General features: G+C 46.0%; 1 long non-coding RNA gene across 1 annotated transcript; it reads left to right on the top strand.

The window, feature by feature from the left end:
• Nucleotides 1-7,182: 7,182 nt before the first annotated feature.
• On the top strand, nucleotides 7,183-8,487 carry LOC120984301. Its single transcript, XR_005775242.1, has 2 exons — nucleotides 7,183-7,309; nucleotides 8,335-8,487. It is a non-coding gene; the product is annotated as an uncharacterized LOC120984301 (long non-coding RNA).
• The last annotated feature ends 530 nt before the right edge of the window (nucleotides 8,488-9,017 follow it).

The raw sequence follows: 9,017 nt of genomic DNA, 5'->3' as shown, positions 1-9,017 counted from the left end.
GCTATTTTATTTTGGAAAAATCATTAAGCAAAAACACTTTGTAGTTCAAAGGGTATTCGTATTTTTAGTTTGTAGGTGAAGTTATTTATGCTATTCCAGTATTTTATAAGTTCTGGGCAGGTCCAGATCATATGGAGATAGTCCGCACCTGAGGTGTCACATTTAGTGCACTTAGACGTATCTCTTAGCCCACATTTATTCAACCATGTAGGGGTGACATATAGTCTGTGGCAAATGTTAAAGTGTACTAGAACATGATTAAAGTTCTGCGATAGTGAACCTAGATTCCCAAAAATATTCCCCTACCCTTCTGGTTGTATATTCGGACAATCCATCTCCCAGGCTCTTTGTCCTGGTGACTGTGTATCACTAAACCGTGCCTTAAGTAATAGTTTATATATCGTATTTTTCGCTTTATAAAACGCACCTAGGTTTTTGAGGAGGAAAATAAGAAAATAATATTTTGAACCAAAAGGTGTGCTTTTGGTAGCTTTTGAACTAATGGTGGTCTGTGGATGACACTGTTATGGGGGATCTGTGGATGACACTGTTATGGGGGGGATCTGTGGATGACACTGTTATGGGGGGGATCTGTGGATGACACTGTTATGGGGGGGGATCTGTGGATGACACTGTTATGGGGGGGATCTGTGGATGACACTGTTATGGGGGGGATCTGTGGATGACACTGTTATGGGGGGGATCTGTGGATGACACTGTTATGGGGGGGATCTGTGGATGACACTGTTATGGGGGGGATCTGTGGATGACACTGTTATGGGGGGATCTGTGGATGACACTGTTATGGGGGGATCTGTGGATGACACTGTTATGGGGGGATCTGTGGATGACACTGTTATGGGGGGATCTGTGGATGACACTGTTATGGGGGGGGATCTGTGGATGACGCACTGTTATGGGGGGGGATCTGTGGATGACGCACTGTTATGGGGGGGATCTGTGGATGACGCACTGTTATGGGGGGGATCTGTGGATGACTCACTGTTATGGGGGGGGATCTGTGGATGACACTGTTATGGGGGGATCTGTGGATGACAGTTATGGGGGGATCTGTGGATGACGCACTGTTATGGGGGGGGATCTGTGGATGACGCACTGTTATGGGGGGGGATCTGTGGATGACGCACTGTTATGGGGGGGATCTGTGGATGACGCACTGTTATTGGGGGGGATCTGTGGATGACGCACTGTTATTGGGGGGGATCTGTGGATGACGCACTGTTATGGGGGGATCTGTGCATGGCACTGAGGGGGATCTGTGCATGGCACTTATGTCATCCACAGATCCCCATAAGTCTCATCTACAGATCCCCCATCAGATGCATCAGTGTGGAGGGAGGAGGCGGAGACACTCATGGCGGGGCCCGGTGCAGTGACTCTACTCTAATACACCGGGCCCCGCAACTGTTAAACATTCAATCTGATCTATATCTAATAGTATATGCTCTGTACGGCTCTTACTGTAGTACCGTAAGTATAGCGCAGACCGGCATCTCCCTCTGTCATGCGCCGCCTGCCCCAGCTCCCTCTGTCATGCGCCGCCTGCCCCAGCTCCCTCTGTCATGCGCCGCCTGCCCCAGCTCCCTCTGTCATGCGCCGCCTGCCCCAGCTCCCTCTGTCATGCGCCGCCTGCCCCAGCTCCCTCTGTCATGCGCCGCCTGCCCCAGCTCCCTCTGTCATGCGCCGCCTGCCCCAGCTCCCTCTGTCATGCGCCGCCTGCCCCAGCTCCCTCTGTCATGCGCCGCCTGCCCCAGCTCCCTCTGTCATGCGCCGCCTGCCCCAGCTCCCTCTGTCATGCGCCGCCTGCCCCAGCTCCCTCTGTCATGCGCCGCCTGCCCCAGCTCCCTCTGTCATGCGCCGCCTGCCCCAGCTCCCTCTGTCATGCGCCGCCTGCCCCTTCATTCATAAAGTGAGATAAGAAGGCAGGGAGGCGCGGCAAGCGGCGCATGACGAGGGAGGCGGGGCATGACGAGGGAGGCGCGGCAAGCGGGGCATGACGAGGGAGGTGCGGCAAGCGGGGCATGACGAGGGAGGTGCGGGTCTGCGCTATACTTACGGTACTACAGTAAGAGCCGTACAGAGCATATACTATTCGATATAGATCAGATTGAATGTTTAACAGTTGCGGGGCCCGGTGTATTAGAGTAGAGTCACTGCACCGGGCCCCGCCATGAGTGTCTCCGCCTCCTCCCTCCACACTGATGCATCTGATGGGGGATCTGTAGATGACATAAGTGCCATCCACAGATCCCCCCCCCCCCCTCAGTGCCATCCACAGATCCCCCCCCATAACAGTGCGTCATCCACAGATCCCCCCATAACAGTGCGTCATCCACGGATCCCCCCCCATAACAGTGTGTCATCCACAGATCCCCCCCCCCATAACAGTGTGTCATCCACAGATCCCCCCCCCCCATAACAGTGTGTCATCCACAGATCCCCCCCCCCCCATAACAGTGTGTCATCCACAGATCCCCCCCCATAACAGTGTGTCATCCACAGATCCCCCCCCCATAACAGTGTGTCATCCACAGATCCCCCCCCCATAACAGTGTGTCATCCACAGATCCCCCCCCATAACAGTGCGTCATCCACAGATCCCCCCCCCCATAACAGTGCGTCATCCACAGATCCCCCCCATACTCTATCTATCTCTCTATCTCTATTTGAAATCTTCATTCTAGAAAGTGTCCTCCCTGTCCAATCATTCAAGAAGGATGAACTATCTATATCCAACACCAGTTTATCGTCCAGACTAGATAATGCTGAACGCAATTGAAAGTACCTAAACCATGAAAGGTTTTCTACATTGTGTGATAGCTCTGTAAATGACTTAATCTCTATCCTTAACCTCTTGCCGCTACGCTAACGCCAAAAGGCGTCATTGCGGCGGCTCTCCCAGGCTACACTAACGCCGATTGGCGTCATCTCGCGTGAGCCGAGATTTCCTGTGAACGCGCGCACACAGGCGCGCGCGTTCACAGGATCGGAAGGTAAGCGAGTGGATCTTCAGCCTGCCAGCGGCGATCGTTCGCTGGCAGGCTGGAGATGCGATTTTTTTTTTTTAACCCCTAACAGGTATATTAGACGCTGTTTTGATAACAGCGTCTAATATACCTGCTACCTGGTCCTCTGGTGGTCTCTTTTGCTTGGATCAACCACCAGAGGACACAGGTAGCTCAGTAAAGTAGCACCAAACACCACTACACTACACTACACCCCCCCTGTCACTTATTAACCCCTTATGAACCACTGATCACCCCATATAGACTCCCTGATCACCCCCCTGTCATTGATCACCCCCCTGTAAGGCTCCATTCAGACGTCCGTATGATTTTTACGGATCCACTGATACATGGATCGGATCCGCAAAACACATACGGACATCTGAATGGAGCCTTACAGGGGGGTGATCAATGACAAGGGGGTGATCACCCCATATAGACTCCCTGATCACCCCCCTGTCAGGCTCCATTCAGATGTCCGTATGTGTTTTGCGGATCCGATCCATGTATCCGTGGATCCGTAAAAAACATACGGACGTCTAAATGGAGCCTTACAGGATGGTGATCAATGACAGGGGGGTGATCACCCCATATAGACTCCCTGATCACCCCCCTGTAAGGCTCCATTCAGACATTTTTTTGGCCCAAGTTAGCGGAAATTATTATTATTTTTTTTTTTTCTTACAAAGTCTCATATTCCACTAACTTGTGTCAAAAAATAAAATCTCACATGAACTCACCATACCCCTCACGGAATCCAAATGCGTAAAAATTTTTTGACATTTATATTCCAGACTTCTTCTCACGCTTTAGGGCCCCTAAAATGCCAGGGCAGTATAAATACCCCACATGTGACCCCATTTCGGAAAGTAGACACCCCAAGGTATTCGCTGAGGGGCATACTGAGTCCATGAAAGATTGAAACTTTTGTCCCAAGTTAGCGGAAAGGGAGACTTTGTGAGAAAAAACTAAAAAAAATCAATTTCCGCTAACTTGTGGCAAAAAAAAAAAAATTCTATGAACTCTCCATGCCCCTCATTGAATACCTTGGGGTGTCTTCTTTCCAAAATGGGGTCACATGTGGTGTATTTATACTGCCCTGGCATTCTAGGGGCCCTAAAGCGTGAGAAGAAGTCTGGGATCCAAATGTCTAAAAATGCCCTCCTAAAAAAAATGTGGGCCCCTTTGCGTATCTAGGCTGCAAAAAAGTGTCACATCTGGTATCGCCGTACTCAGGAGAAGTTGGGGAATGTGTTTTGGGGTGTCATTTTACATATACCCATGCTGGGTGAGAGAAATATCTCAGTCAAATGCCAACTTTGTATAAAAAAATGGGAAAAGTTGTCTTTTGCTGAGATATTTCTCTCACCCAGCATGGGTATATGTAAAAAGACACCCCAAAATACATTGCCCAACTTCTCCTGAGTACGGCGATACCAGATGTGTGACACTTTTTTGCAGCCTAGGTGGGCAAAGGGGCCCACATTCCAAAGAGCACCTTTAGGATTTCACCGGCCATTTTTTACAGATTTTGATTTCAAACTACTTACCACACATAAGGGCCCCTAGAATGTCAGGGCAGTATAACTACCCCACAAGTGACCCCATTTTGGAAAGAAGACACCCCAAGGTATTTCGTGATGGACATAGTGAGTTCATGGAAGTTTTTTTATTTTTTGTCACAAGTTAGTGGAATATGAGACTTTGTAAGAAAAAAAAAAATCATCATTTTCCGCTAACTTGTGACAAAAAATAAAAAGTTCTATGAACTCACTATGCCCATCAGCGAATACCTTAGGCTGTCTACTTTCCGAAATGGGGTCATTTGTGGGGGTTTTCTACTGTCTGGGCATTGTAGAACCTCAGGAAACATGACGTGCTCAGAAAGTCAGAGCTGCTTTAAAAAGCGGAAATTCACATTTTTGTACCATAGTTTGTAAACGCTATAGCTTTTACCCAAACCATTTTTTTTTTTTTTTACCGAAACATTTTTTTTTTTTATCAAAGACATGTAGAACAATAAATTTAGATAAAAATTTATATATGGATGTCGGTTTTTTTGCAAAATTTTACAACTGAAGGTGAAAAATGACATTTTTTTTGCAAAAAAAAATCTGTAAATTTCGATTAATAACAAAAAATGTCAGCAGCAATGAAATACCACCAAATGAAAGCTCTATTAGTGAGAAGAAAAGGAGGTAAAATTCATTTGGGTGGTAAGTTGCATGACCGAGCAATAAACCGCTAAAGTTGTGGAGTGCCGATTTGTAAAAAAGGGCCTGGTCACTAGGGGGGTATAAACCTGTGGTCCTAAGTGGTTAATTACTTGTGAAATATACAAAATTCTATTCTTTTGTCAAAATGTGTCCACTGCAATACCATCTAACATCTGTAAGTTTATATTATGCCAAAGAGGCGTGAATGTAAGTGAACCCTTTACCTTCAACCATGTTCTAGTAGTAGCCCACACTTTCAAAAGTAGTTTTATAGTCTCTCTGTAACCCTGCTCTTGGCTCCTCAGTAGCCCGGATTCCAGCAGGGTAAATATATTATTATGAGCGTAGCTCCCTACTAACCTCCCTAAAAGTGCACTGTTTTTTGATTCATAGCACATCAATAACTGGGCAGCTATAAAATACCCTTTAAGATAGGGGAGGTTTAAACCAGTTTGATGCCAATAGACCCGTTACCACAGAAAGAGGTTCTTGTGACTCAGTTGGACATTGTTGACACTTTTCAATACTTGGGCCTGATTATATCGCCCAGGGTTGAAAACTTTGTACAACTTAATTTGATCCCCCTAATAACGAAAACTAGAGCTAAAATAGGGATCTGGCTGAGACTTCCCCTATCCAGAGCTGACCGAGTTTCACTGGTCAAAATGGTGATACTACCACAATTCCTTTATGTGCTTAGGAATACACCTATTTGGATAGAAGATATATATTTTTAACTTATGGATAGAATAATGATTTTAGTATTGGGAAGAAAACGAGTTCGAATAAAATTAGAATATCTATATAAACCACTGGAGTGCCCCCTGGTGTATTCCTAAGCACATAAAGGAATTGTGGTAGTATCACCATTTTGACCAGTGAAACTCTGTCAGCTCTGGATAGGGGAAGTCTCAGCCAGATCCCTATTTTAGCTCTAGTTTTCGTTATTAGGGAGATCAAATTAAGTTGTACAAAGTTTTCAACCCTGGGCGATATAATCAGGCCCAAGTATTGAAAAGTGTCAACAATGTCCAACTTAGTCACAAGAACCTCTTTCTGTGGGAACGGGTCTATTGGCATCAAACTGGTCTTATTAACTTTGACCAGAGTCACTCTAATGCTCTGTAAACCACTAAGGTGGGAGAGAGGAGAACCCTACAATTGCTTAGCTCTTCATCAGAATAAAGTTAGGCTACTTTCACACTTGCGTTTTGGCTTTCCACTTGTGAGATCCATCATGGCCTCTCACAAGCGGTCCAAAACGAATCAGTTTTGCCCTAATGCATTCTGAATGGATAAGGATCCGCTCAGAATGCATCAGTTTGCCTCCGATCAGTCTCCATTCTGCTCTGGAGGCGGACATCAAAACATGCCTGCAGCGTTATGCTGTCCGCTTGACGAAACTGAGTCAATCTGGCACAATAGAAAACCGATCCGTCTCCCATTGACTTTCAATGGAGTTCATGACTGATCTGTCTTGGCTATGTTACAGATAATACAAACGGATCCGTTCATGACTGATGCATGCGGTTGTATTATTGTAACGGATCTGTTTTTGCAGATTCATAACGGATCTGCCTAAAACGCGAGTGTGAAAGCAGCCTAACTCTCCATATATGGTCGTAAAATACTTTATGGGCACACTGCAGGTCTCAGAAGTGAAGGAACACCATATGGCTGGCCCCACGTCTCTACTGTTAGCTCAAGATGTGTAAATCGCCACATTGGGCCTTAAAGGGGTTTTCCAGGATTGAGGACTTTGTTCCATTAGTACAAGACAGACATACATATAACATACATCCATGTCCTACCTTTTCCACATGTTTCTGAAGGCCTGTTTTCTTATAGGAAATTCTTTGCCGGAAGTTAATTTTTTTTATTTGCCTCTGTGACATACTGTGTTCCCTGCATTATGTATGATGAACAACGGACTCGTACTATTGGATTTATTTTGTGGTGGCTTTTCTTGTATTTTAGAATGGAGAGATCATACCTGTTGATGTAAATGTTGGTGAAAAAGTTCTTCTTCCCGAATATGGAGGAACCAAAGTTGTGCTTGATGATAAGGTATTCCAAAGGTTTATTGCCATCTTCTGAATGATGTAGCTAAGGTGATTTGAACTAATGTGCATGGCAGCACACAATTACACATGCAAACAATAGAACTAGGGATTATTCTGGACCTAACCTAAGCCTACAATTAGGGATGAGCAAATCAACTTTGGATGAAACATCTGAAGCTGATTTGCATAAAACTTTGTTCTAATACTGTACATAGCAGGAGCTCATCCCTACCTACAATGTTCAGGGCAGCCTTAGGAGAGGCAGTTCTTTTAGTGTTAGGTACCTATCTGCAGAAGCCACCTTGATGCCGGTAGATGGGCCCGACACACGTTTGATCAAAAAATGTGCACAAAGAGCTTCCTTTTTTCATGTATAGTACCACAATAATCCCTAGTTCTATTGTTTGCATGTGTAATGGTGTGCTGCCATCGTTTTTGCTTGCTAACTTTATGGATGTACACCTGTGACTTTGGATGTGCTAGTTAGGCTACTTTCACACCTGCGTTCGGGTGTCCGCTCGTGAGCTCCGTTTGAAGGGGCTCACAAGCGGCCCCGAACGCAGCCGTCCGGCCCTAATGCATTCTCGGTGGAGGCGGATCCGCTGAGAATGCATCAGTCTGCCAGCGTTCAGCCTCCGCTCCGTTGGCGGACACCTGAACGCTGCTTGCAGCGTTCGGGTGTCCGCCTGGCCGTGCGGAGGCAAGCGGATCCGTCCAGACTTACAATGTAAGTCAATGGGGACGGATCCGCTTGAAGATGACACTATATGGCTCAATCTTCAAACGGATCCGCCCCCATTGACTTTCCATGTAAAGTCTGGACGGATCCGCACAGGCTACTTTCACACTTAGAACAATTTCTAAGTTATAATGCAGACTGATCCGTTCTGAACGGATGCAAACGTCTGCATTATAGGAGCGGATCCGTCTGATGAAACATCAGACGGACCCGCTCCGAACGCTAGTGTGAAAGTAGCCTTAGTCTGTTATCTTGTTGAACTAATGTACTTTATTTTTTTTTCATTGCAGGAATACTATTTATTCAGAGATGGTGACATTTTAGGAAAATTCCTGCCATAACTGCAATTATTTTTTTTTTGCCTTTTTCTCCATTCCAAAGGCTATTGGAAGCTAACATGATGTAATTATTGTAATGTATTTGCTACAATAAAATTATAAAAATACTTTTCTTTGTACATGTAAGACTGCATTTTTTAAAAAGGTTTACATACAGCTTTATTTGTGTAAGAACAGTGAGTAAGGAAGGCCTTTAAGCAAAAATAAACATGATTTAAATGGTACCTTTTGTTATTTTCTTCTGATGTTCATAAACAGTAAAAACGTGGTTTTAATTATATGCAAATGAGGGCTTACAAGTAACTTGTCCAGGGGAGGCATTTGGGCAGTAAGTGCCTAAGCCCCTCTGCCTTCTGCGTGAATAGCTCCTCCCTAACCCCTCATCTGGCCCGCCTTGTAATCCCTGCGTCATCCTGTTGAGTGGCTGCCATGCTGTGCTTGTGCAGTTCACTGCTGGGCCCAGGCATGTGCTCTGTTCTGACCACTGTGGGCATTGGCATCGCTCCCAGCAGTGCGCGTGCTCCAGCTAACGGCATTCTACTAGGGATAGCTGGCGCCAGGCCTGGCCATGAACTGCGCACATGTAGGATCTTGGCCACTCAACAGGATGCCGCAGAGTACCATTTTAACCATGT

Source organism: Bufo bufo, unplaced genomic scaffold (genome assembly GCF_905171765.1).
Source record: "Bufo bufo unplaced genomic scaffold, aBufBuf1.1, whole genome shotgun sequence".
Taxonomy (NCBI): domain Eukaryota; kingdom Metazoa; phylum Chordata; class Amphibia; order Anura; family Bufonidae; genus Bufo; species Bufo bufo.
Note: the sequence above shows the minus strand (reverse complement) of the source record. Positions and strands in the feature narration are given on the sequence as shown.